The sequence below is a fragment of the Cervus canadensis genome, chromosome 3 (genome assembly GCF_019320065.1).
Source record: "Cervus canadensis isolate Bull #8, Minnesota chromosome 3, ASM1932006v1, whole genome shotgun sequence".
Lineage (NCBI taxonomy): Eukaryota > Metazoa > Chordata > Mammalia > Artiodactyla > Cervidae > Cervus > Cervus canadensis.
In genome coordinates, this window is record NC_057388.1 from 70,478,034 (window position 1) to 70,505,751 (window position 27,718).

The 27,718-nt window shown below is 44.8% G+C and overlaps 1 long non-coding RNA gene across 3 annotated transcripts; it reads right to left on the reverse strand.

The window, feature by feature from the left end:
• Positions 1–13,693: 13,693 nt before the first annotated feature.
• On the reverse strand, positions 13,694–22,780 carry LOC122438508. 3 transcript variants are annotated; one of them, XR_006268578.1, is made up of 4 exons: positions 22,534–22,780; positions 21,846–22,050; positions 16,400–16,449; positions 13,694–15,780 (listed from the first exon to the last, which is right to left on the reverse strand). It is a non-coding gene; the product is annotated as an uncharacterized LOC122438508 (long non-coding RNA). The 3 variants fall into 3 exon arrangements; XR_006268579.1 differs by having other exon boundaries at positions 21,846–22,070; XR_006268577.1 differs by lacking the exon at positions 21,846–22,050.
• Positions 22,781–27,718: the final 4,938 nt, after the last annotated feature.

Genomic DNA, 27,718 nt, shown 5'->3' on the forward strand with positions numbered 1-27,718 from the left:
ATGCAGATGACACCACCTTTTTGGCAGAAAGTGAAGAACTAAAGAGCCTCTTGATGAAACTGAAAGAGGAGAGTAAAAAAGTTGACTTAAAGCTCAACATTCAGAAAACAAAGATCTTGGCATCTGATCCCATCACTTCGTGGCAAATAGATGGGGAAACAGTGGAAACAGTGGCTGACTTTATTTTGGGGGGCTTCAAAATCACTGCAGATGGTGATTGCAGCCATGAAATTAAAAGACGCTTACTCCTTGGAAGGAAAGTTATGACCAACCTAGACAGCATATTAAAAAGCAGAGACATTACTTTGTCAACAAGGGTCCGTCTAGTCAAGGCTATGGTTTTTCCAGTAGTCATGGACAGATGTGAGAGTTGGACTATAAAGAAAGCTGAGTGCCAAAAAATTGATGCTTTTGAACTGTGGTGTTGGAGAAGACTCTTGAGAGTCCCTTGGACTGCACAGAGATTCAGCCAGTCCATCCTAAAGGAGATCAGTCCTGGTTGTTCAATGGAAGAACTGATGTTGAAGCTGAAACTCCAATACTTTGGCAACCTCATGTGAAGAGTTGACTCATTGGAAAAGACCCTGATGCTGGGAAAGATTGAGGGCAGGAGGAGAAGGGGCAATAGAGGATGAGACGGTTGGGTGGCATCACTGACTCAATGGACATGGGTTTGGGTGGACTACGGGAGTTGGTGATGGTCGGGGAGGCCTGGCGTGCTGCGGTTCATGGGGTCACAAAGAGTCGGACACGACTGAGCAATTGAACTGAACTGAGACTTTATTTAGAAAAATATCTGCTCGTTTTCCTTGCCCATTTTTAATTGTGTTGTTTTTAAGTGTTTTGCTATTTTGTATAAGTTTCTTATATATTTTAATATTAACCTCTTGTCAGATATATGATTTGCAAATATTTTCTCCCATTCCAAAGGTAGCCTTTTCATTTTGTCAAATCTCCCTTGCTGTGAAAAAGCTTTTGGAGTTGATAAGTTCCACTTGTTTGCTTGTGTGTTTGGTGTCAAATCCAAAACATCATTGCCAAGAACAATATCAAGCTTTATCCCTATGTTTTCTTCTAGGAATTTTAAAGTTTCAGGCATTACCTGAAAGCTTTAATCAATTTTGATTAATTTTTGTGAGTGGTGCAAGATAGGGGTCCAATGTCATTTTTCTGTATGTTGTTCCTGTTCAGTCAACTGGTATCCGACTCTTTGTGACCCCATGGACTGTAACATGCCAGGCTCCTCTGTCCTTTACTATTTCCCAGAGTTTGCTCAAATTCATGTCCATTGAGTCAGTGATGCTATCTAACCATCTCATCCTTAGGATTGAACCCATGTCTCCTGCGTCTCCTGCATTGAAGGTGGATTCTTTACTGCTGAGCCATTGGGGAAGCGTCTTCTGTATGTGGATATCCAGTTTTCCCAACATCATTTATTGAAAAGACTATTCTTTCTCATTGTATATTCTTGGTGCCCTTATCAAAGATTGTGTGTGTTAGTTGCTCAGCTGTGTCCAACTCTGCAACCCCCTGGACTGTAGCCCACCAGGCTCCTCTGTCCAAAAGATTCTCCAGCAAAGAGTATTGGAGTGGGTTGCCATTCCCTTCTCCCAGGGGTCTTCCTGACCCAGGGATCAAACCTAGGTCTCCTGCATTGCAGGCAAATTCTTTACCACCTGAGCAATCAGGGAAGCCCAGTTGATCGTGCATGCATCGGTTTATTTCTGAGCTCTCTATTCTGTTCCGCTGGTTCTGTAGTTATGCCAGTGCCATACTGTTTTGATTACTATAGCTTTGTAATATAGCTTGAGGTCAGGAAGTGTGATCCCTACAGCTTTGCTGTTTTTTCTTAAGATTAATTTGGCTGTTTGGAGTCTTTTGTGGTTCCATGCAATGGAATATTAAGATTTTTTTTTTTTTACTTCTATGAAAACTGCCATTAGAATTTTGATTGGAATTGTATTGCATCTGGAGATTACTTTGAGTAGTATGGACATCTTAACAATATTAGTTCTTTCAATAAAAGAACACTAGATATATTTCCATTTATTTGTGTCTTCTTCAGTTTGTTAAATCACTGTCTTGTTGTTTTCAGTTTACAGCTGTTTCACCCCCTTGGTTAAACTTATTACTGAGTATTTTATTCTTTTTGATGCTATTGTAAATGGATTTTTTTCTTAGTTTTTTTCCCCATATTTAAAACTTTAAAATTTTTCTCTGAAACAAAAATTTATACACCAAGTGAGAAGACAAGCAACAGAGTGGGGGGAGATACTATTAATACATATAGCTGGCAAAGAATTATATACAGGATGTACAAAGAATGCCTGTAAATCTACTTGAAAAAGCAAATCCACAAAAATAGGCAAAAGGCATGAAAAGGCAAAGGACAGGGAATAAAGTGCAAGATCGATGCTATAAATGAAAAGATGCTCAAAATCAAGGAAGCACATTAAAACAGCCTGCATTATCCTTCTATCACAATCAGCTTAGCACAACACAATGTGTGTTCTGACAACACAATGGTTAAAGTGTCTGACAACACAATGGTTTGACAGGAGATAAACAAGCAAGAAGATCCTTACATGCTACTGGTGATCATAGAGTCCCACAATCACTGTGAAAAATGATTTGGAGAGAAGCAAATTTTCTTCTCACACATGCTGTATAAGGAGAAAAATGGCATGCCTGTTGGTAGCTCTGTAAGAGCTGACACTTGGAAGCTTTGGGAGACGAAGTCCTCCCTGGGTTTCTGGTTCCCCTACATGACTTGCTGGCTATGCCAAAGAAATAAAGGCTTCACTGCACTTTACCCAGCCATCTTCAGGGCTGTATTTGCAAGGGGGAACCTCAAAGAATGAGGGAACATTTCACCCCAGGACAAAGAGGCAGCTTGCCTACCGCCTGCCCCAAATCTTCAGGATCTCCAAGCTCAGTGGTCCTCTCCTATAACCCAACCCACTTCCTGTGCAGCTGACATCTGGCTCTCCACCTGTGGGTCTGGGGTGCTTAGGAAACCAGCGCAAGTATGCTAACACTCTGGTTACTGCTTTGTCTGTGAATAATGAAATCTCTCATTTCTGACCCAGGTATCTCATCTTTTCTACCAGCATCTAAGAGATTGCAGCAGCCTAACTTGTTAACTGCTAAGTGGGGTGAAGGGTTTCCCAGGTGGCACAGTGGTAAAGAATCCTGCCAATGCAGAAGATGAGGGTTCAATCCCTGGGTAGGGAAGATCCCCTGGAGTAGGACATGGCAACCCACTCCAGTATTCTTGCCAGGAAAATTCCATGGACAGAGGAGCCTGGTGGGACCCCATAATCCATTGGATTACAGAGTCGCATGTGACTGAGCGTGCACATGCACGCACACAAGTGGGGTGAAGCTTCAGACCCTTCACAGCTCTTGACAGAAGTCACTTAAATACCCGTCATCATCATGATTGAAGTGTACAATATGCTTGAAATGAAATGTTATACACTAGTTCAATTAAATGAGTTTTATCTGTCAGTATTATTACTGACAAAACATAAACATTGAGTGAAATAGTATGACAGAAGCACAAGATTGAGTGAAAAAAGCTCATTACTGAATGATGTATTCAGACAAAATTGCTTATGAATACCTTCATCTGTAGTAATAGTTTAGTAACATTCTGGGGAGGAAAACATTGATTTAAGGGCAGGGAGGTACAAAGGGGCTTCCATGGTCTCCATATATCTTACTTCTTAGTGAAAACTGACACAAATATGGCACAATGTTAGAATTATGTAAGTGGCTCTTCTCTATATTTGAATAACATACATTCTCCATATTTGAAATGCTCCATACATTTATAATGCCACTGGTCATGGCATCAGTCTATTTCAGACCCACAGCACCTTTTCCTTCAAATATGAACATTGGTTCTCACAGTTCCAACAGAAATGTTTCAAAACATACTTATTTTTGTAGTGAAACTTCTCTCAAATTAAAACATGCCCCAACTCAGGATCCTTGGAAAAACATCACTTGTTCTGACTTGGAGGAAACCAGAGACACTTGTGCTTTAAAGAAAACTAGCCCCACCCCCACCCCCAAACCGTATGAAAGTCCTAAAGTGAAGGCAGAGATGAGTCCTTGCTGCTCCTTGACTGCACCTAATTACTCCGTCTCTCTCCCAGGCCTTTGTCCCCGGCCTCCTGCTCTTATGGCCTGAATACAGAAAATGAACCCATGTGGACGTAGGTGCTGTGGACACAGGCTTTGATTTGGGAAAAAAGATGAACCACTCTGGGCTGTAACCTGATCTTTGCCCTTCTGCTGGTAAACAGTTGAAAGGCACTCAATACATCCTCCGCTTTTTAAAAGCAGAGCAGTGAATAAAAGGGCCGGAGGGTCCCGGCTTGAAAGGGGAACCATTCATCACCTTCAGGGGAAGTAGGGTCAGATTTATTCTCTGGTCCTCCCTCAACCGCGGCAGCCCAAGAAATATTCACCTTGTTTCGGTTAGCAGGACAAGGGTCAGAGGTCAACAGGGCTGCTCCAGCCGGCCTGTGCAGTCCTGCAAACAGGCCACACAAGGAGATGCTGTTTAAAATCAGAATTCCTTTCACTCTGTGTAAGTTTCCAAAGCACGGGACAGTACTGAAGGGGCTGTTGGTCCTGCCTCTTGCTACATAGGACACCCGCAAGCTCAGATCAGAAGAAAAAAGGACATGTCCCTGGTCTGCCGGCTTCACATGGTCAACTTTCTCATGAAATTGTGGCTGGGCGCAGGCTTCTGCTACAAGATGTGAGTGGGCCGTTGGATGGAACATCGACTGGGAGATGAGAACCGGCATGACTATCACACGGTGGGTGGGAAGCAGGATGGGTGGTCAAACTGTGACCAGCACTGAGATCTGATGTGTCCGGTGCGCCAGATTGCTCAGAATCAGCTGGCCTGATGGCCCGGGGACTCCCATCTGCAAGAGGATGAGAAAGCCATGCCCAGGCAGGTCCAGTCCTGAGGCTGGGCTGCGAGAGGCAGTGTCCTCAGTGGTTGTGAGGCCTTGTGGCACCTGGTGGGTCAGTGGCCACCGGCAGACTTGCGTCTTGGGCCCCAGGAGAGAGACCGGGCTTTAACTTAGACTCTGATCAGAACTCATAGCACTGGAACTGTGAAAGGGCAGCACCCAAGGACAGTGATGTACACAGAATAGAGCATGACAGCTGATTTGCTGAAGAAGGTCAGATAAGCAGAGAAAAACCTGACAGGCATTTTCTTGGTAACTGATGCTCAAGAGAAATTTCAGGAATAAGGCAGGCTCTGGAGGCCATTTGAATGGCCTCCTGCAATAGCACATGGGAGAAAACACATGAGAAATACGCATTTATGCATAAATCTTTATCAGTCTTCATTATTCTGTAGGAGGCAACCAAAGGCAAGACATTGCTGTGCCAAGTGGTATCGTCAGTTTTAAGATTCTTAGGACGCATTGCTGTATTGGTTTCCTAGGGCTGCCATAACACATGACCACAGCAGAACTGTTTAGGTCACAGTCTGGAGAGTGTAATCCAAGATCAAGGTGTTACCAGAGTGGCTCCTTCTGAGGCTGTGAGGGAGCTGTTCCAGGCTTCTCTTTGGCTTGTAGCCAGCCGTCTTCTTGCTGTGTCTCTTCACCTTCTCCTCCTTCTGTGTGCTTGCGTGCGTGCTCAGTCATGTCCAAGTGGATTGTCATTTTCTCCTCCAGGGGATCTTCCCAACCCAGGGATTGAACCGTCATCTCTTGTGTCTCTGCATTGGTAGGCAGATTCTTTACCCCTGCACCACATGGAAAGCCCCCTCCTCCTGTGTATCTGTGTCCAAATTTCCCCTTTCTATAAAAGACCACTGGCTGGTTGATCCTTTCACAAAACGTAAGAGTGTGTCTCATTTCATACTGACAAGAATTGAAAAATGCACCAAGAAGGAGGAGAATCGGCTAGTTGAGTAAATAGATGAGCTGGTTCCAGCAGGATTCCTGCATCCTTGTCCACCTCAATGTAAGCATCCTCCCATTCAAATCCCAGCTCTGGCACTTTCTCAGTTCAGTCAGTTCAGTTGCTCAGTCGTGTCTGACTCTTTGCGACCCCATGGACTGCAGCATGCCAGGCTTCCCTGTCCATCACCAACTCCTAGAGCTTGCTCAAACTCATGTCCATCGAATCAGTGATGCCATCCAACTATCTCGTCCTCTGTCATCCTCTTCTCCTACCACCTTCAATCTTTCCCAGCATCAGGGTCTTTTCAAATGAGTCAGTTCTTCGCATCAGGTGGCCAAAGTATTGGAGTTTCAGCTTCAGCATGAGTCCTTCCAATGAATATTCAGGACTGATTTCCTTTAGGATGGACTGGTTTGATCTCCTTGCAGTACAAGGGACTCTCAAGAGTCTTCTCCAACACTGCAGTTCAAAAGCATCAGTTCTTCGGCACTCAGCTTTCTTTATAGTCCAACTCTCACATCCATACTTGACTACTGGAAAAACCATAGCTTTGATTAGACTGACCTTTGTTGACAAAGCAATGTCTCTGCTTTTTAATATGCTGTCTAGGTTGGTCATAGCTTTTCTTCTGGCACTTTCTACGTCTGATATTTTCCCAACCTCCTGACGTCTTTGTTACCTAATAGGCAAAATGGAAATAATATTACCCTCCTCACTGGCTTTTCAAGGATTAAGTAGGATATTACAGTATCACACTGTGGTGTGTGATGGGTTCTTAGTGATGTCTGTGACTGATGCTCAAGCTCCCAAAGCCACTCTGCAAGGACCAGATCCTCCCTGTGAAGTAAACAAGTCATGCATCACTAAGCGAACCAGATGACCGGGAACATCAAGTTATTTATGTGGATTAACAGGTTTCTGCATGGAATAGGACTCTTCCTCTCATTACTAGTTTCATGTGTCAGTATTGAATCACACTGGGACATTCACGGACTTAAAATTCAATTACTTGTCATATTATTATTCAACCATTTCCTCCTTGGTAAATTTAATTTTTTCTCATTCTAATGAAGCTCCCTGGAAAAATCAAATCATAGCTTGTTTTAATGAGAATAATCAACCCATGATGGATGGAGCACAGAAAGGATGTGGGTTTGGAGGTCCCTAGCTAAGCTAATGATGGTGCCAGGTCTGTTTTATATTTGTCTTTGGTGAAAGGGTTGAGCTGTGTCCACTGCCCAAAATCTATTGTGGTCAGCCATGAACACTCATGGACCGAAAGGGTGAAACTGTAAAAGAATGCAAATAATAGTACCATTTTCTCAAAAACGATAGACAACTTTAACTCAATCATAACCTTCTATGTGTATATTCTCTAGAAATTAAGGGAAAAAAACATTTCTAGAATAATATATTCTATAATCAACTTATCCTCACGAAACAGATGATCTCAGATGACTCCATTCAAATTTTATTTTATTTATTTTTGGCTGTGCTGGGTCTTCATTGCTGCACGCGGGCTTTCTCTAGTTGCCACGAGCGGGGACTGCTCTTCATCGCTCTGCACGGGCTTCTCATTGCAGTGAAATCCTCTTGTTGCAGAACACACTCTGTAGGCACCTGGGCTCTATAGTTGTGGCACACAGGCTTAGCTGTTCCTCAGCATGGGGGATCTTCCTGCATCAGGGACCAAACCTGTGTTCCCTGCATTGGCAGGCAGATTCTCATTCATTGACCACCAGAGATGTCCCCATATACAGTTTTGAAGTGGGGTCTGATTCCTTTCCAGATGAAGTCTGAGTCTATCAACAACCTTCACTTTGTGGGTGTTGGTCACAGACAGGCAGACCCAGGCTGTCCCGCAAACTCTGGTGGAGCCCCACGTGGCAGCGGCACTGAGCGAGGTGTGTGTGCTCCCGCCTCCCCAGCCGCTGAGCACCCCAGTCACCTGCAGCCCGGGTATGGCCCAGTGGGGTATGTTGACTCTGCCTGCTGCCAAGTGTCTGATCACAGAAAGGAGTTCCTCCCCAGTCGGTCAGTCCCTCAGGAGGCCCATCTCTCTCTCCGTCTGTCTCACAGACACACATGGACCTGCACACGTGCATGTATGCTTTGGGGGAGGATTAGGAAGAAGAGGCACATACACCTCCTCGTGGGTTGTGGAGAGAAGAGACAGATGTGAGGGTTGTGTGTGTATATGCATGTGACCACTTTTCTCACACTTTCTTAATTCCCTGGGTGATTTGCTTTAAGAAATTAACACTGATGAGATGCAGAAGTTTTATCATTATTGTTGTTTGTTGTTTTTGCTTTCCAACTATTGTATTTTGTTCTCAGGTGCAATAGAGATCCAATTGTTTGCTTGAATGAAGGAGAGGAAAAGGAGTAAGCAAGAGAAGAAAACAGTGGGGAACAAAAGAAACCTGATCCATTTCTGGGGAAAAAAAAATGTTATCCCTGCCTGCTATGAAAAGCTTGCATTCCAAGGGCAACTTACATTGAGATGAGAATGATGGTGAGTTTATCTCAATAACTGATGAGACAGCCAGCTAAATGCTATGCCATCCTAGGCAGCTGAGATGCTTTGATAAGATGTAGGGGAGAAAGCCTGATTGGGAGAGAAAAGGATTCATTCTTGCAAGTAAGAGCACCGCTGGGCCTGGGAGCTGGAGGAGGGGAGCTGGGAGAAGAGGCAGGACACGTAGTGGGAAAAACATTTAGTAAACATGCTCTGTGTTCCAGGCACTCTAAAATGTATTATAAAACTTTCCAAGTTTTATAACAACTATAGAGTACATGAGGTTTTCTCTATTTTATGGAAGAAAAAGCTAAGGTTTTGAAAGGCTAGGTAATTTTCCCCAGAGTATTCCTAGTTTTTGGCACAACTATCCACTCAAAAACTGAAGCCAGAAACCTGGATTCCTCCTAGACACCCCCTTCCCCCAGCCCACCTTCTCCATCCAGACATTCAGTCAATGAACAGCCCCCTGGAGGTGACCTCCTAAAACTGTCCCACTGCCTTTCTCCTGTTGGCCACCATCTTGCTTCAGACACCTTGTTTTCCACTTGGATTTTTATGATAGTATCCCAGTGGTCTTCTTGCCCAGTTAGCTCTGCCGAGAATCAGGCTGTGCAAAGACTGCTGGGCTTCCCTGTTTGACTACTTGGAATAACTACTGTAAATTTCACTTTCAAAGAGATCTCATTCACCTCCATTCTTAAGAGGAAGCACGGTGGTCTCATTTCTAGTATATTTAGTATAGCCTTATGCACATGTCTGAAATCTCCATTTGCTCACCATCAAACTGAAACATGCTTTCCCGAAATCTAAAATAATTTAAAGTTTATTAAGCCAGGTTGGTTTTAATCTAGACATAAATCCTTAGCAACGAAGAACATTTTTGCTTTTTTATTTTTTTTTAAAGAAAAGTTCTATTTTGTTTTACCTAAAACTTGGAAGACACACACATATTGATTCCTTTACAAGAATAAAGTAAATTTTAAGTCTACTTTAACTTTCCAACTTGTCATCTCCCAGCTAGAGCAGATATCTTTTCATAATGCATTTTCTGGGCCACAACCTGCAGCAGAGACTGAAGCCAGGCAGGGCACAGTGTGAATGAATTATGGCATCAGCCTCCCAGGTCACATCTGCTTCCCATTCCATGAGCTCTGAATGGTGCTGTCTGTGTTCCTCAGACACTCTGCACCTAGAAGTTATCAATCACCCAGGAAGGAACAAACCCTAACATTCTCCTACTGCTTGGTGTTCTCAGCACTTGACAGGAAGCAGGACACAGAGCTTCATCTTTTGGAAGTATGGAAGAAATAAGTTTCTTTAAGCAGAAAATGTTGATGGTTTCATGACTATTCGGATGTGACTTTTGATCAACTCTTGCCTGCTCTGCCCTCTGTCTTGTATTTTATGGCTTCTCCATCTCCATCTCATTCTAGTGAGTATTTTACCACGCTCAAGGCATAATCCTTGTGTTTTACATCCCCATTTCGTTTTCTCCTCCTTTTGCCCACTTAGGCAGATATTGTTTGCTTGCTTCCCATGTGAGGCCACTGGGAGCCTGTGAGAGTGTCTATGCCTTGCCCATGGTCATGGATAGCAGGTGATGGAGCCAAGATCTTAGTGTGCTCCTTCCACTAAGCCATGCTGCTTTGAGGACTTAAGTCTCTGAAGCTCCTGAATATTCTTTCAGCACATCTAGAGCTGGGATGTATTTTTGAGATGAGATGGTTGCATTCCTTAATCTCCCTAGGGGGAAACTAAAGTTTTGAGGGACAGGCTGCTTCCAAGTTGAACAGACATAAGACTTGAAATCAGAGGTCCTCATTTGAATGCCCATTTTCCCAGATCTTGGTGATCTGGGCAAATCCTATAATCATCCTGAAGATCAGGTACTAATATAGAATTCACAGGAGTCAAGTGAAATCATCCTTTGAACAAGGAGGTCTTTAGTGTCTTTTTTTGGATGTGACTCCTGCCCAAGCGGGTCTTGTCTAGGGATAGAGGCAATTGGAAAGTAAATTTTAAAACATGCTATTAAAATTATTGCAAAACTCCTGGCACATAGTTGATTTTCCATAAGTGAGTTAACGTTGTTACTGGTTTAAGGTTTAACTATTGAAAACAAGACCATGACAGCAAAAGTGTAGAGGTGACTCTTAAAGGAGATGTAAGAGTTAAGACAGTCAAATGCAATGTGAAATCCTGTACTGGATTTTGGTTTGCAAATCTTTAAAAGATATTTTGTGGACAATTTAATAAACATTAAATTTCATAGGCATGATCATGGCTTTGTTGTTATATAGGAGAGTATCTTCGGTGAAGCATTTACTAGGGAAGGATCTGTCTGCCACCATAAGAAATAGTTCCATGGGCTTCCCTGGTGGATCAGACAGTAAAGAATCTGCCTGCAATGCAGGAGACCTGGGTTCTATCCCTAAGTTGGGAAGATACCCTGGAGAAGGGAATGGCAACCCATTCCAGTATTCTAGCCTGGAGAATTCCATGGACAGAGGATCCAGGCAGGCTACAGTCCATGGAGTCACAAGAGTCGGACACGACTGAGTGACTAACACATGCACACACACTCACATTAAAGAGATTGAGAAAGAAAGGGAGATGAACTCACTTTCACAGGAAACTAAAATGACATCCACCCCAACAAAGGTTCATGAACATTTAAAAAAGCCTTTTTTATTTTTCTTATTCTAAAGAAATAATCGTAGATAAGATATAACTTCTTTGCCAGTGGGTAGAAATCATGCACTACGTGAGATTGCATTCCAGAATCTGAACCTTGAACAGCAGTACTAAGAAGCTGAAAATGAGTCGAGCTGGACTCCAAGAAACTGTGTGGTTCTCTTGCACCTGCCCATCCAGCCCAGTGTCACAGCCTCCAGTCAAGCTTCTTCTATGTGCTGTGTACTCTGCTGTGCTTAGTCACTCAGTCATGTCCAACTCTTTGTGACCTCATCGACTATAGCCCATCAGGCTCCTCTGTCCATGGGAATTTTCCAAGCAAGAATACTAGAGTGCGTTGCCATGCCCTCTCCAGGGGATCTTCCCAACCCAGGGATTGAACCCATGTCTCCCTCGTTGCAGACAGATTCTTTACTGTCTGAGCCACCAGTGAAGCCCAGATTTCTTCTATAAATAAGCCTATTTCCCTGAGGGTGGCCAGGGTTGGCTCCTGTTCACAACCAAAGAAGCACAACAGATACAACAAAGAAGACATTGTTCAACTATAGATTAAAGGAGATTAAAGAGTAAACCTTCTTATCCCTTTCAATAGTCCCGTTACCCAGGATTTTAATTATAGGCTCATCTGAGTTTTTCTAAGCAATTAAACCAAAGTGTCCCTGCATATGCTGATATAAATCCACCATTCTGTCACTATCTAGAAGTAATAGTAGTAATGGCCAGCCTGCCCCTCCAATGGCCTGCTCCCAGTAGTTAAGCAGATCCCACACCAAAGAGGGAAAGTGCTCATCCAGATTGGTCTTGCCCGAGGTATCTCCATAATACCTCCCAGATCACCAACTTTGACTCACGCATGTGTCTGGTGGTCTCCACAAGTCTAGTCCACCGGCCAAGGGATTTGCTGCTGTTACCTTTAGTTGCCAAGACCCCAACACAGCATCTTGGCCTCAACAGAAATGCAAAAATAGTTATTAAATAAAAAAACAAATGAGCAAAAGAGTTGTAGCACCTGCAAAGATAGAACAAAACCAGTGGCATAATTCCAAATATATTACAGCCAATGACCATTAAAAGGGTATGCCAACAAACCTGAAACTTATATGGACAACTTTGTTGACAGAGGGAGTCCATAGAACTCACTTAATAGATAATCCAGTAGTTATTAAAGAATTAGGTCAATAACGAAACTTCAATGCAAAAAAAAAAAATTGTGCAGTGTATGGAGAAGGTACTGTTATTTATGTGTCAACAGTGGTTTGCAAAGTTTTGTGCTGGAGATTTCTCACTGAATGATACTCCACTGTTGTGGTAGTTGAAGTGTTGAAGTATTAACTTCAGCTGGGTAGACCAGTTGAGTTGATAGTGATCAAATAGAGACATTAATTGAAAACAATCAATGTTGAAGTTGACAGTGATCAAATAGAGACATTAAATGAGAGCAATCCACGTTATTGGAGATTGTTATTTCTTAACTCTGTTTCTCCTCATCAAGGTCCATATTTCCATTATCACAGTTAAAGCATCACAATCTTTCTTTTGAATTTTTGCATTCTCATAACTTACCTCCTCTGTTCAGGTATTTCTACTTTCCGTAGTTAATTTTTAAGAATGAAAATCTGGCTATTTGCATTCTTCTTAAAGCTCTCCTCCCCAGAACTTGGTTTTTCTATTTTATTGCCCCAGGTCCAGCCATACTAATCTTTTGCTGACTTGCCAGCATCACCCTCTCTCTGTGAGGGGCCCTTCGCACCTGCATGCATGTGATCCTGTACTAGCAGCTGGGATGCAGCATGAGCAAGTCCTGCCCCTTAGGCTGGGTGCTTTAGTAGGGAGAGACAAACAACAGACACAGAGCAAACAAACAGGGTATTTGGGGAACTCACGGATTTTACAAAGATAAGACAGGTAGTAGAATGGGGATTTCTTGAAGAGTAGCCTTAATAGTAGGATGAACAGACTTTTAGGGAAGATCTTAGTGATGATGAGGAAGCTGTGTAAGGATCCAGGGACGGAAGAAGAAAGGATGGTAGAGAGGAAATCTACTGGGTCCAGGGCAGACAGGTTCTTGTAATTGTGATGAGTGCTACAAGACTGGCATGGTGGGGAGCCATGAAGCAACAAGATGAGATTTGCCTTGGTGCCTCTGGGTTTGGGTGGAGCTTAGGCTATAGAAAGGCAAAGGTGGAGGCCGAGGGGATGACCAGGCATATTGCTATCATCCAAGCAAGAGCTGATGGCAGCTTACTGTGGCTTGACTTAAAGATATGTTGTGAAATCAAACTCAAAGGATGAGTTGGACATGGATGTGTAAGGAGGACAAAAGCTGATGTGATCCTTAAGTTATGGCATATTGGGAAAGCTGCACAGGAAAAATTGACAGTTCTCGTTGCCACAGCTATCTTCTTATTTCAAACTCAAGCAGAGATTCAGAGAGGTGGTTGGGTGACTGTGTGGGAAACTAGGAAGACAGGTCCAAGCCAAATAGATTTCTGACATTTGAAGACATGTTTCTTGTTGAGATAACCTGGGGGAGAGAGAGACAGTAGGAAATAAAAGCTGAGGGGGTAGAACAGCAAGTCAGACAGTAGTTTGAGAAGTCTGGGCAAACCTTGGTTCACTCCTACCACATTTCAAAAATCAGCTTAGAAACACTTCGCCTGGAAAGTGACAGCTGACTACAGGAGGCTGGAAGAACTGCCATCTCACCTACTCCTAAAGACTGTCCCCCACTTAGTAATAAAGACTTGCTTGCCTGCCCACCCACCCTGCCTGGAGGACCTGGGCTGTGGCTTCGGTACACAACACTTGTTTGACATCTGTCAATGAACAATCATGTCTGTCAGGCAAATCAGATAAAAAACTACAACATATGTGAAGAACTGTCAAAACTCAGTGGTAGGAAAACAAAGAACCCAACTAAAAAGTAATTGATAGACCTGGACTCTTCACCAAAGAGATCATTCAGGTGGCAAATGAGCACAGGAAAGATGTTCATCATCATTAGCTGTCAGGGAAATGCAAATTAAAACCAAAACGGGGACCACTATATCCCTGTTGGAATGGCTGAGATAAATACTGACAGTACCAAGTGCTGATGAGAATGCAGAACTGTAGATGGTTCTGTACCACTAGTGGGAATGCAAAATAATGGAGAAAACCTTCTGGAAAACAGTTTGGCACTTTTTCTTGTAAAGTTAGATATGCACTTATCATATGAGCCAGCAATCCCACTGTTGGGTATTTGCTCTAAAGAAATGAAGACTTATATGAATGCAAAAGCCAGTGCAAATGTTTATAACAGCTTTATTCATAATTACCCAAAACTGGGAACCGGTCCTTTAACAGTTGAGTGGATGGAGCATTCAAACAAGGGAATGCTATCAGCAATAATAAGAAATGGACTAATGACAGGAGTAGAATGATGAGTCTGAAAGACATTATGCAAAGTGAAGGAAGCCAATCTGAATGGTATGATTCCACATATACAACACTCTGGAAAAGACAGAATTATAGTGACAGAACCGATCAGTGGTTGCCAAGAATTAGGGTTGGGGTGTGACTGTAAAGGAATAGTATGATGGCATTTGGGGGAATGACGGAATGGTTTTATATCCTGATTGTTGTGGTGCTCTGGTGTATAAATCTATACATATGTAAAAATTATAGAACTATATGCCAAAAAAGCTGATATTACTGTAGGTTAATTAAAGATGTATCATTTAAGTTTGGGGGTTTTTTAAAAATATTTTTGGCTGTGCCACATGGCCTGCAGAACTTCCCTGACCAGGGATTGAACCCATCCCACCTGCATTGGAAGTATGGAGTCTTAACCACTGAACCCTCAGGGAAGTTCTAAGATGCATCATTTAAAAATCATCATTTGCTGTACGAATGAATGGATGAAGTTTATTTGCAATCAGACTGACTTCTAGGATTTCCTAGTTACTTTGTCTTATTCTGACCAAAATGGGTGAACCTATTGGACTAGAAAGGAGAAATTTCCAAGGCAACCTATGGCATCAGTGTCTTCCTTTGATGTTAAACCACAAGACACAAGTTGATGTGTGTTGATGAGTCCAGAATTGTGGGGTTTTCTCAGGCCCTCGATACAGAGTTCTCTCTCCTGCAGGAAGACCTGAGTGGCTAGGACATAACAGTAATTGGACACAGCGGAGCTGGTCAGGTCCCCTGCAGGTGTGACTCTGGTTCTGAGATGGTGGGCAAAGCACTCCAGCCCTGACACCCGGCTTCCCTGCCCACAGAATGGATCGAAGCATTCTTAACTTACAAGGCGGTTGTGTGTGAAAGTGTTTTCCAAAGTGTGAATTGTCTGCAGCAAAGCAGAGGCTGTTGAGCATCCCATATCCACACACCTCTCGTTACCCTTACCAGCTCCTCTGGCAAAACATGGACAGGCCTCCCCTCCACTTGGACTGCCTCGTTGGGAGGCTGCCCTCATAGTCCCTGTAACCTGATTCCGTCTGTCAGGAAAGGCTGCGTCTGGGGGCTGGCACACTTCATTTGGGTTTGATTAACGAGGCTGCGGAGGGTCTTTGGGGCACAGCCGCTCAGATGCACACTTCTTTCCAGCACCAGATATGCCATTTATCTGTGTTTTCCTTTGGGGAAGAAGGAGGAAATGGGCTGTTAGTAAAAACACAGACTCACTTATTATAATAAATTATAGTGAAAAGTAAAATAAACATGACCCCACTCATAAAGGGTGAATCTGATCCAGAGAGAGCCTCAGGAAAGAGAAGATAACAAAGAAATAAGTAAAAGATACTTTCTCCTTGGTTGTTCCCTGGTACAGGCAGTGGTATTCACCACACGTTTAGGGGCACACAGGCTATTGTAGAGCAAGAGCGTCAACACTTAGGCCACCGAAATGCTACAGAAGTTTGATGTTTTTGTTGCATGAAGAGTTCATGCAAATTGTGGAAATCAACTCCCAATGGACAAGTGAGAGACAGATAATTCACCCCAGAGAAAAAGGAATTAGGGAACATATTAATACATGTGGGAAAATGTTCAACCTTACTGGTGATTAAAGAATGAAAATTAAGATAATGAGATATCTTTCATTGCCTATCAAGTTAACGAAAATGTCAAAATAAAATATGTAATGCTGGTAAAGTCAAGGAAACTTATGTAATGCTGATAGATGTATAAATTGATACAACTATTTTCAAAAGCAATGTGGTAACATGTATTAAGAACTATAAAAAACATGCATACCTTTTAGCCTGATGTTTATATCATTTAACCAGTAATCCATGTGAGTAAATCTGACCAAAAGAAAAACACTTAATGTATAAAAAGCATGGCCAAAAGAAGCAACTCTAAATACACCCGAAAAAATTATTTGTACAAAGTTATTCATCACAGTAAGTTTGGAAGTAAATTAAATATCCCTGAACTATTTTGCAAGCATCTGAAAAAATGGTGGCAAAGAGTTTTAAATAGCTTGTGGAGATATTTATGATATAATGTTGGATTATAAGGCAAGTTAGAAAGTTGTTTACATAGTACAACTTTAATTATACAAGCAATGCTTTATGGAGATCAAGACTCGAAGAAACTTGAACAAAACAGCAATAATGGTAATATTTTGAAAACTAGACATAACTTTTTAGTTCTAACCTGTTGGCCTATTTTTTTTTTTTTATGAAAATGTATTTTGGGGAGAAAACAAAGAAGGATTAAACATGAGCTCAGATCTTCCTAATCATCCATGGCTCATCTATCATTCATGAATGTATCTTAATCTTTCTTGAACCTATTTATATGGTCAACCCCACGACCTCAGACTAATGAGTTCCTTACGATGTCACTGTTGTGTAGAGCATGACTTCCTTTCCTACAGAGTCTATGTTTTAAGACTGTAAGGATGCACTTGGATCACATTGGATGTAGTAGCCGAATTGGGCAGCATCCATGATCCCAGCTGCCCAGAAACTTCTCTAGGTCCCAAGCACAGCTGGTAGAATGTCCCTTAGGGTAACCACTGCAGGTGTCTCGCAACATCCAGGAAGCCAAATATGTTTACAGTCTGCAGCCAGTGCTTCCCACATAGAGGAATCTTCCGTAGAGCCCACTCCACCTCTCCAAACGCCTCTGGTCTCTTGGTGCCTGGCCTGGCATTCGGAGAGGAACAGGACAAAGAACCAAGAGAGGGACCACCTCAGAGCAGTGCCCACGAGGAGCGGCCAGGCCTGAGCCCAGTTCAGGTGGAGTGCAAGCCCAGTGCAGGTACAGGAGCGCCTCTCTGCCCTTTTTTGGCCACGCCTCCTTTTGTTTCATGAATTTCTCTGACCGTGGCTGCACATTATGCTCTCCTCTTTGTGGTTTTCAGCTCTTCAGGATGCAAAATTACTGCCAAAAACCAAGAGAATTTCTTGACTAAACCATGAGCAAAAATATTTTAAATAAAGCATTTGCTCAGTCATGTTCATAGTGTCTCCACATAACAAATCTTGTGATCAGGGGACCCAGACTTGGCTCAAGACAGTGAGTCCAGGGACAAGGTTGATGGATGGATCAACTGGGAGCGACCCCTGACCTTTAGGGCCCAGCTACTTTGTTCCCTGTCAAACTACAGATGAGATTTAGGCATATACGAAATAAATCAGATTCAGTAACACTGAAAACAAAACCTTCCTGGTTGATGTTACTAAGAGCCATCAGATGCCAAAGAGAATAATCAGTTTCCTGGAGTGAATGTCTTTTTGTACTAAGTTGCCCAGTTCTTTCTTGACAAAGAAGAAAGTCAGATGGTCCTTAGAAGAAAATAAGGAGCCTGCGTGCTATGGGGACAGAGAAGAACCAAGAGCAAGGGTGTCATGGCTACAACCAACAAAGTGTTTGTGCTTTACTCAATCCTCAGAGAAACTGAGGTGGGTTCCCGTCCGCCTTGCACAGGAAAAAAGCCCAGAGAAAAGTTGGGTAATGTCGCACAAGGTCACACAGCAAGCAAGTGCTGGAGCTGGAATCTCGGACAGGACCGAGTGTGGATAAGAGCTGAAACATTTGGGAAAAGCAGGGATTTCCCTGAAGAGAATCAGCCTGGGGCCCAGGGAGTCAGTACCAAACCGCAGAAGGGCAAGGGACTCGCTGAGCATTGATTTGGTTACAGGGTCAAAACAAGTCAGCGCCAAGGAGCGCGGGGCTGGGAGGAGCTGCACAGCTTCAGGGCTCCCCTCCTGCTACCCTGGAGCACCGGGCACGAATGGAGAGCTGGCCCTCCAGGACTCGAGTCACGTGACGCCACCTGGCCCCTCTCCTCTGTGGGCGTGTGACTTATCTCTGGGGACATCCCAAGCCAGGGACACCCATACAGCCGCCATCCCAGTCGGTGCATGGAGAATACATGCTGAGCAGAAACCCACAGCCTTCTTCTCTTGCTGACGCCAGCCCTCACACCAACCTCCCCATCACTGCAATGCTGCGATCCAGCCGGGGACCTGGCCATTACGTCCAGCCTCCATTCACCTGATTGGAACCATCTCCTGAGAACCACAGGGAGGGCTCAGAACCCATGAGCCTTTGCTCACTGTGTCTCTTCTAAGTGTTCCTATGTTTCAAAGGGGAAGGAAACTTCAACATGGGACAGCCTCTCCAGTTTTAGGTCTGGTTTGTGCGGCAGAGGCCATGGCCACAGGTCACTGCTCTTACCCACGGGGTATGTCTGCAGAGACATCTTTTAGGGCAAGGGATAGCACTGTCACTCTGGCCACTGTGCCAGGGCCACCCTGATCCTGTCACCAGGGTGCATCTTTAACCCCTGCTGACCAGGCTGACTGTTGTTTCTGGAGCCAAAAATATTATCACAAGGAGACAGGGAAGAGGCAAAGCAGTAAATGTGGAGCCTGTGAAAGGAGAACCCCACTCCGGGCAGGGAGAGTTTTCAAACCTCAGCACCTGGGTGTGGAGCCCCACCATCAGCTGCCTCAGTGAGGGGGCAGGCTTGGGGGGCCCAGCGAGGACTAGCACCTCTTCTCAGGAGTGGCTGAGGGTCCATGGGAGGCTGCTGCTTCTCTGAGACACAGAAGCCCCAGAACCAGCCATGCACAGGCACATCTGACAGCGAAAGGTGTTCTTAGCATTGCGGCTCTTGTCACGGAGAAAGCGACTATAAACTGAATGATTTCCTGTCCCTTTATGTCACCTCTGTCAGACACTAGGGAGAATGCCACTCTCTTGTTCCTGGCAGGGCCTGTGTCCTGTGGGACTTTCATGACCAAGTCACTATGCCAGGCATCTGGGAGCTTAGAAACTTTTCTGAGTCCAGACAGGAATCCATGTCCTTGAGGGGTTCCGTGTCTGGGGCTGGGAGAAAACCAGTAATATTAATCAGAGGAACAGGACATGGATTCCCTTTAGGAAGTGGGGATTAGCATGGAATGATGAAAACTGAGGGAGAAGAGACCCAGCAGTGTGTGGGGAGGGAAGGAAAGTTACAGGTTCACTAAGATGGTGAGAGAGGCCTCTGAGGCGAGGGCATTTCAGAGACTTAAAGGAGGCAGCCTGGGCAAAGCTGGTACTTTGGCCAGGGTCTCAGTGATCAGTACAGGCAGAGGCCCGAGGATCTGGGCAAATAGAAGACCACGCCACCAGAGAAGGCTGGAGAGGGGCAAGCTAAGGCAGGTGAAGCAGCAGGGCATGGATGGAAGGCTCAGGTGGGGGATTTTGGCTTTACTTGGTGAGTCAGGACCACTGCTCCATCTGATACTGGTTTTAAAAGGGCCTCTGACACACTTATGGTTACCAAAGAGGAGAGGGAGTGGGGAAGGGACAAATTAGGGGCATGGGATTAACAGGCTTCCCCGGTGGCTCTGATAGTAAAGAATCTGCCTGCAATGCAGGAGACCTGGCTTTGATCCTTGAGTCAGGAAGATCTCCTGGGGAAGGGAATGGCACCCCACTCCAGTATTCTTGCCTGGAGAATTCCATGGACAAAGGCGCCTGGCGGGCTACAGTCCATGGGGTCACAAAGTTGGACATGACTGAGCGACTAACAGTTTCACTATATATAAAATAGGTAACCAACAAGGATTCACTGTACAGCACAGGGAATTAATATCTTGGAGTAACCTGTAATGGAATATAATCTGGAAAAAAAGCCGAATCACTTTGCTATGTATACCTAATGCAATAGTGTAAATCAACTGTACTTCATTCAATCAATCAATAAACGGAGCCTGTGAGCTGCTTATGGGGCACAGAGCGGAGCGGCGGCAGGAGACCCAGAGAAAGCCATGAAAATGTGAGGGTGGGGGTGGTGGGGGTGACGTGGAAGGTACTGCAGTCCCTGTGATCTCCACCAGCTCAGTTGGGACAGGATGTTGCATTAGACAGAAATCAGGTTGAGAGTCAGACGCTCAAGTTCAGCGCTTGTTGTGAAAACCACCCAGTTTTGAGTGTATTGCTGGTATAGTGAGGTCTTTTGTTCAAAACTTTTAAAACACAGAGCCCCTTGGAAGAGGCATAAGACATCCCAGATGGAAGGAAGCTTCGGGGTCCTTCTGTCCACTTCTCACTTAGTAGATGAGGACAGTAAGACTCAGAGAGATGAACTGGTCCTTCTGAAGTCATACCAGTGAGTCGCAAATTTGAATTTGTATATGTGTCAGCTAGGGATGGAGGAGTGGTTGATAAGATGAAGATTCAGACCCTGTGGATCTCAAGTAGAGGGGGGCAAGTGATGCTGGGGGGTCTTTGGGATCAGGAGGACAGAGGGGGCCACACCTGAGTGGGAGACAGACCATCCCCATAGATACTGAGGATGTGATGGGGCCAGACCTGCTGCAAAGTAACTTCAAAGCTGTGAAGATCATCACAGAGTGCACCCCAAGTTCAGGGGATTGGGTTTGGACAAAAAAAAAAAACCCTTCTGTGGGCCCTGATGAGGCTGGGGATGGACGGTGTTCACAGCTGTAACCTCAGCATCTTTCCCAGGGCCTGGAGACCAGAAGGAGATGGGAACTGAGAGCAGTGGGATGAAGGAAAACTGAAAGGCTCTGGAGGTTTTGTATCTCCCTGGAGAAGGGAGGACTATCAGGCTCTCGCAGCGCCCAGGACCACTATGTGCCCACAGCGAGCAGCCCATCTGTCCTGCTGTGGGCAAAGAGCACACAGAGATGATGACCGAGCCCAAGGAGGCCTCTTACCCCAGGTGAAGCCAAGAGGGGAGCGGGTGGAGATTGAGGTCCCCCTGTAGGGAGGTCCGGCCTGTCTCCACCCTCTGACTGGGGACAAACTCGTTTCTTTGGGACCCAATTTGTTCCTGCTCACATCCTGTCTCACAGCCCTACAGAGCAGGGCTCACAGTCAGCACCCCCAACCCCCGAAGATAGCCCGAGTCTGATAGGCCCTGCTGGGGACGTTGTTTAAAGTGGCTGCACTGGTGCAGTGAAGCGGGGTCTCAGAAGAAATTGGGGGAAAGCCCCTCAATCTCTGCAGTCGGCAGAATAGTGGTCCCCAAAGATGTCCACATCCTAATCTCCAAACCTGGGACCTTTGTAGAAAGGCACTGTGTGCTTTAATCAGAAACAAGCAAATAAAAATATAGGAGACAGAAGCTACCAATATAAATGACACAGGGAACCAAGACACAGGTTGCCTTCCACCTTCCGTATATGGACTGTCCTTTTTTTTTCTTATGTAATTTAATTTGTTTATTTACTTTTGGCTCCGCTGGGTCTTCGTTGCTGTGTGCAGGCTTTAGTTGAGAGAGCAGGGGCAGCCCTCTAGTTGCAGTACTGAGATTCTCATTGCGGTGGCTTCTCTTGTTTCAGAGCACAGGCTCTAGGGTGTGTGGGGCTTCCGTAGTTCTGCTCCCGGGCTCTAGAGCACAAGCTCAGTAGTTGTGATGCACAGTCTTCATTGCTCTGTGGCACATGGGATATTCCTAGATCAGGGATGGAACCCAGTGGATTCTTTACCACTGAGTCACCAAGGAAGCCCTGTGCTGTCCCTTTTTCCATAGGAGCAGAATTGCTGTGTTAAATGGAGGAGAGCTGGCAAGGAGAGCTGCTGCCCTAACAGCCAGCTGCGCCACACAGCTCTGACCATGAGACACTAGGGGAATTTGCTGGGAGAAGTTTCTGGAATAGCTTCTTAAGATGTGAACAGAGCTTGGGGCCAGGTCCTTTAGCCTATTTTCCCTTCCTCCTGCTTTTGGACTGGAATGTGGATTTGAGAGCTGGGCCTCCAGCAGCCATTCTGACCCATGAGATCCTGGTAAGCCAGGAGGCAGCCGCTGCAGACAGAAAGCAGAGAAAGAGCGAAGGACCCCAAGCACTGAACCACATAGCTTCTTTGGATGCCCTGCCCCCAGACTGGTTCTAAAAAAGAAGAAAATAAACTCTTACCTTGTCAAAATATTTTCTGGCCTCTGTTAACAGCAGCAAATTGTCATTCTAACTGATGTAGCTCACACTGGAAATAGCCTTCCACAAAAGTCTCTTAATAGGAAAACACTCAAGCTATATCCAGTGTGGCCTGTGTGATCCTGTAGTGAGGTCTGGGCCTCAGCAACCTCGGTGGGCCTTGCTTTCCTTGTCTGCAGGTTGGGCTCTTAGTGGGATTGAGTGGGAGGACAGTAGCAAAGCACGTAGAACTCTGTTTAAGATGTACTGAAAATAACCAGCTATTTATATCAGAAATGAGAGGATTAATTCATGCTATGCTATATTCAGAAAGATAGAGTTGCCCTATACCAGAAATAGCAAAACATGAACAGGATGTACTAGAAATAATCTAGAAGCTCACAAGACACAAATGACTTGTCCCTAGACAGGCTGGCCTTGTGTTCACCTACCCCACCACCCAGCTCTGCCTTCTGACCATGCAGGCGTGGGAGAGCTTCCCACCCAGCAAGGCTGGCTAGCAGGGTCTGTGACTGTCAGCTTCCTCTGCATCTTGCTTTCTGGTCAGCCAGTGTCCTGGGCCCTCAGGGAGACGTGGCAGGGAGCCAAGTCCAGGGGAAGGCGTAAGGCCGGATGTTTCTTTTGCCACTAAGTGTCCTGTGTACATAGACCTCTGTCACCATTCAGATGCCCCGAGCCGAGGTGACAGGTGACAAAGCTCTCTGTCTCCAGCCCAGCCATCCTCCCTGGCATGAGGAAGGGTGTGGCTGCCATGGCTTGGGCAGACATGGGACTCAGAGCTCCTTCCCTTGGACCTACTCAGTGTTCACATCTCTGACAGAGTTGTTGTTATATAGTTAGTTCTTTAAGGATGAAAATTGGAGGTGGGGGGAGGAAAGAAAAGGATTGACAGAACCAAGTCAGAGGAAGGGCAAAGGGGTAGGAGAGGTTGGATGGAGTTGCCATATGCTTTGGGAATGACAGCCATGTAGAGGAGGGGTCACGACCTCTCAACACAGGCTGGGCCTCTGTGATTGCACCTGCTCTTACCTGCCATTCTGGCTGGAGAGGAGAGCATGCCGTTCTGTGCCAGCCGGTTCCTTTGAAAGCATGAACAGCAGAGGAGGTGTACAAAGATGCTGAACCTCCACCTACTCTGAATCTCTGAACTTCTTTCTGGTTTTCCCACACATCTAATTTCTTGCAGTTTCTAATTTACAGAGACTGGACTTCAGGGCAGGATGAGGTCTTAGGCTTGCCTTGCCCACTCTGCCCCTATATAAGCTGCAGCAAATTCCTCAGTTCACATGAAAATTAGGTTTCAGGGTGCTGGTGAAAGTGGCCTCCACGAAGTCCGACATGATACGTGTGGACAGGAGAAAGCCCACAGGGACTGTTGGGAGGCCAGGTTCCAGGCCAAGAGTAAGAGGTGGATCCACCAGGAATGCAGTCATGAGCAGTGGCCTCCGGTGGGCCTCTCCAGACGTGCTGGGAGAGAGAGGAGGCAGGAGTCAGGAGGGAGTGCAACACACCAGGGAGAGGGTTTCTACGTGCTTCCTGTGGTGTCTGTGCTCCTGTGTGCAAATCCTGCTCCCTCAGTGATGAGCTGTGAGACCCAGCAGAAAGCACTGAACCCGCTCAACTATTTTTTTTCATTGAGATGTAATTGCCATTAACATTATATTAGTTTCATGTGGGGAACATAATGATTTGCTCTTGGTATATATTGTGAAATCATTTCAATGGAATGCTAGGTCACATCCCGTGAATAAGATCCTGCTGGGGATTTTGCTGGTGGTTCAGTGGTTAAGAATCCACCTCCCAACGCAGGGGACTCGGGCTCAATTCCTGTTCAGGGAACGAAGATCCCGTATGCCACGGGGCAGCTAAGCCTGGGCACCGAAACTACTGACCCTGTGCATCTGATCTAGAGGGTCCACATGCTACAGTGAAGAGCCCGCATGCCATAGCTAGACCCGACGCAGCCAAAAATAAAGTAAATAAATATTAAAAAAAATTTTTTTAAATATAGAAAAAAAGATCCTATTGAAACAACCATTTATGTTATTCCAGGTAAAAGGATAACTCACTAAATGACTTAAAATACTTAAAATGTTTAAATCCAGACAAAAACATAGGGCTTTACTTTTCTGGTATTATTTACATTTATTTTATTTGTTTATTTTTACTTGTAAATGTGCCTACTGGAAGATTTGAAATCACATATGTGGCTCACATTGAAGGTCAAGAGTTGTTGTTTTTGTTTAGTTGCTGAGTTGTAGACTGAGTAGCCTATTCCTTCTCCAGGGGATCTTCTCCTTTATCCGCTAAACTACCAGGGAAGCCCTTAAATTATATGTGTGACTCACATTTAAGGTTAAGAGTTGTTGTGTCCGACTCTTTGCCACTCCATAGACTGTATAGCCCACCATGCTCCTCTGTCCATGATGTTCCCCAGGCAGGAATACTGGAGTGGGTTGCAATTTCCTCCTCCAGGGGATGTTCCCAGCCCACGATCAAACCCAGGTCTCCTACATTGGTACGCGGATTCTTTATTGCTGAGCCACCAGGGAAGCCCAGGGTTTTATTATTAACTTTCTGTATAGTCTTATTCAAAGATAAGCTGAGACATGTTAACATTTTTAAGAGTCTAAGCAAAAATCAATTTGAATTGGAAAGCGGTGGGGGAGCCGAATGGAGAGAAAGGGGAAGCACAAGGACCTGACTGATGGCTGCAGCTTGAGGCCCAGGTGGCCGTGTGTGGTTCGCTGTCCCTAGCATTTTGATTCATAACCTTGAGGCATTTACAGTTTAGATTTGAGGTTGCTGGCATAGCATCTCAGGCCATTGCCTCCTTGTTTACTTAATCAAGCAGCCCATTACTAAATGATCTCTGTTACTGATTAGCACCCATTCATAAAGCTGAATTCCTGACATTGCTCAGGTCAGTTGTAAAACTGCAGAAACATTAAGAATAGTTCAAGCATGTACTTTTGCTTTATATTAAACTGCAGAAACTGAATCATAGGTACATTGGGTGCTGACTAATATATTTCCATAAACTTATTTGTCTATATCACTGTATCTTTGGGAGGACATGATTCAACCCAAAACAGCATCCTCTGCAGGGTAGGCTCATTATAACCAGCACAGAAGCCTCTGGGTTGTAATCTGTGAGGAGCCTCCAGAGCTCAAGGCCAGGAGGAGCGCTGACATTGCAGGAGCAGGTTGGTTCCCACTTAGGGTGTTTTTTCCCAGAGCAAGAGCAGCTTGGAAGTCAATGGTCCCTCATGTACAAGCTTCCCTACAGGAGATGTCTTTATTAGGAGCCCCACCTGGTTTGGGCTTCCCTGGTGGCTCAGATGGTAAAGAATCTGCCTGCAATGCCATAGACGTGGGTTCAATCCCTGGGTCGGAAAGATCCCCTGGAGGAGGAAATGGCAACCCACTCCAGTATTCTTGCCTGGAGAATTCCATGTACAGAGGAGCCTGACAGACTACAGTCCATGGGGTCGCAAAGAGTCAGACACAACTGAACGACTAATACTTCCACTTTCACTTTCCACCTGGTTTGTGGAAACAGCTGCAAGCACCTCTTGGCACGGCTGCCAATGGCTGAGAAGGCCCAGGGCTTGGGCGCCATTGTTGCTCCAGGGGTACCAGGGCCATTGGCAAAACAGCCTAGGGTGGGCCTGTGCTGATGAGAGGATGATGAAATACTCTCTAACACATTGGGAGACCTATTTGAAGGGACTGGAGGAAATCTCTGTGAATTATGAGTAGTGAGAGGCTGCCAAACAAAAAAATGGAACAGATGACCAAGATATTAAAATGGAAATATTCAGATTTCACTGCTCATAAAGAGGTAGAAGACAGAGTGCCATTGGGGCGCCTTGCTGATCCAGAGGGAGAACATGGGTGGGCCTTTCTACACAGGTCTGGGATGTGTGGGTAGAGGTGATGACTGCATATAGTAGACTCTTAGGCAAACTTTTTAAAAACAATTTATTTATTTATTTTTGTCTGTGCTTAGTCCTCGTTGCTGCTCAGGCTTTTCTCTAGTTGCAGAGAGTGAGGGCTACTCTCTAGTTGTGGTGTGCAGGTTTCTCAAAACAGTATCTTCTTTTGTTGTGGAGCACAGGCTCTAGGGTGCGTGGGCTTCAGTAGTTGCAACTCCTAGGCACCAGAACACAGGCTCAATAGTTGTGGTTACATGGGCCCAGTTGCTCTGAGGCATGTGGGGTCCTCCTGGATCAGGGATCAAACCCATGTCTACTGCACTGGCAGGCAGACTCTTTGCCCCTGAGCTGCGGCCCCCCTCCCCATTTGGCTGTGCTTCTCCTTAGATTGTAAAGTACTTAATGCCTCTTGGTTCCAAGATTTAGGGACTAGTTGTCAGTTTCAGGGCAACAGAAAAGCTCTTATCATCATCCTACAACTATTATAAAAATCAACTTCAAACTTGGTGTAAGTCTGACAGTCATGCTAGTAACAAATCAAGGCTTTTAGCTGGGAATATTTCTGTTTTAAAAATAAAAGATTCATTAAAACTATCTCCCTGCAGGAAAATAAAAGGAAGAAACTGGCCTTAACTCCGAGTTTATGAAAATCTACCTGGAAAAAATTTGTTTGCAAAAATAAGTGCACCCACTTGAATAGCTATAATAATTATAGTAACAAAAAGACAATAACAAGTATTAGCAAGACTGTACAGAGATGGAAGATGTGTGTATTGCTGGTGGGATTGTAAAGCACAACAGCCACTGTGGAAAACAGTCTGGTAGTTCCTCAAAATGTTAAATATAGAATTACCATATGACCTAGCAATTCCATTCTGAGGTATACACCCAAGAGAACTGAAAACATATGCTCACCCAAAAACATTTACACGTTTAGCAGGATTACCCATAATAGGCAAAAAATGGAATCAACCCAAATGCCCATCAGTGGAAGAATGCAAAACAAATTGTGGCCCATCAGTGCAATCAAATATCATGCAGCCGTGAAAAGGAATGAAGGACTACCACTTGCTACACCATCAGTGAGCCTTGGAAACATTATGCTAAGTGAATGAAGCCAGATACCAGGGACCATATCCTGTATGATTCCATTTATATTAAAAACTCAGAATAGGCAAATCCACAGAGACAGTAAGTAGATTAGTGGTTGTTACGGTATGGAAAAGAAT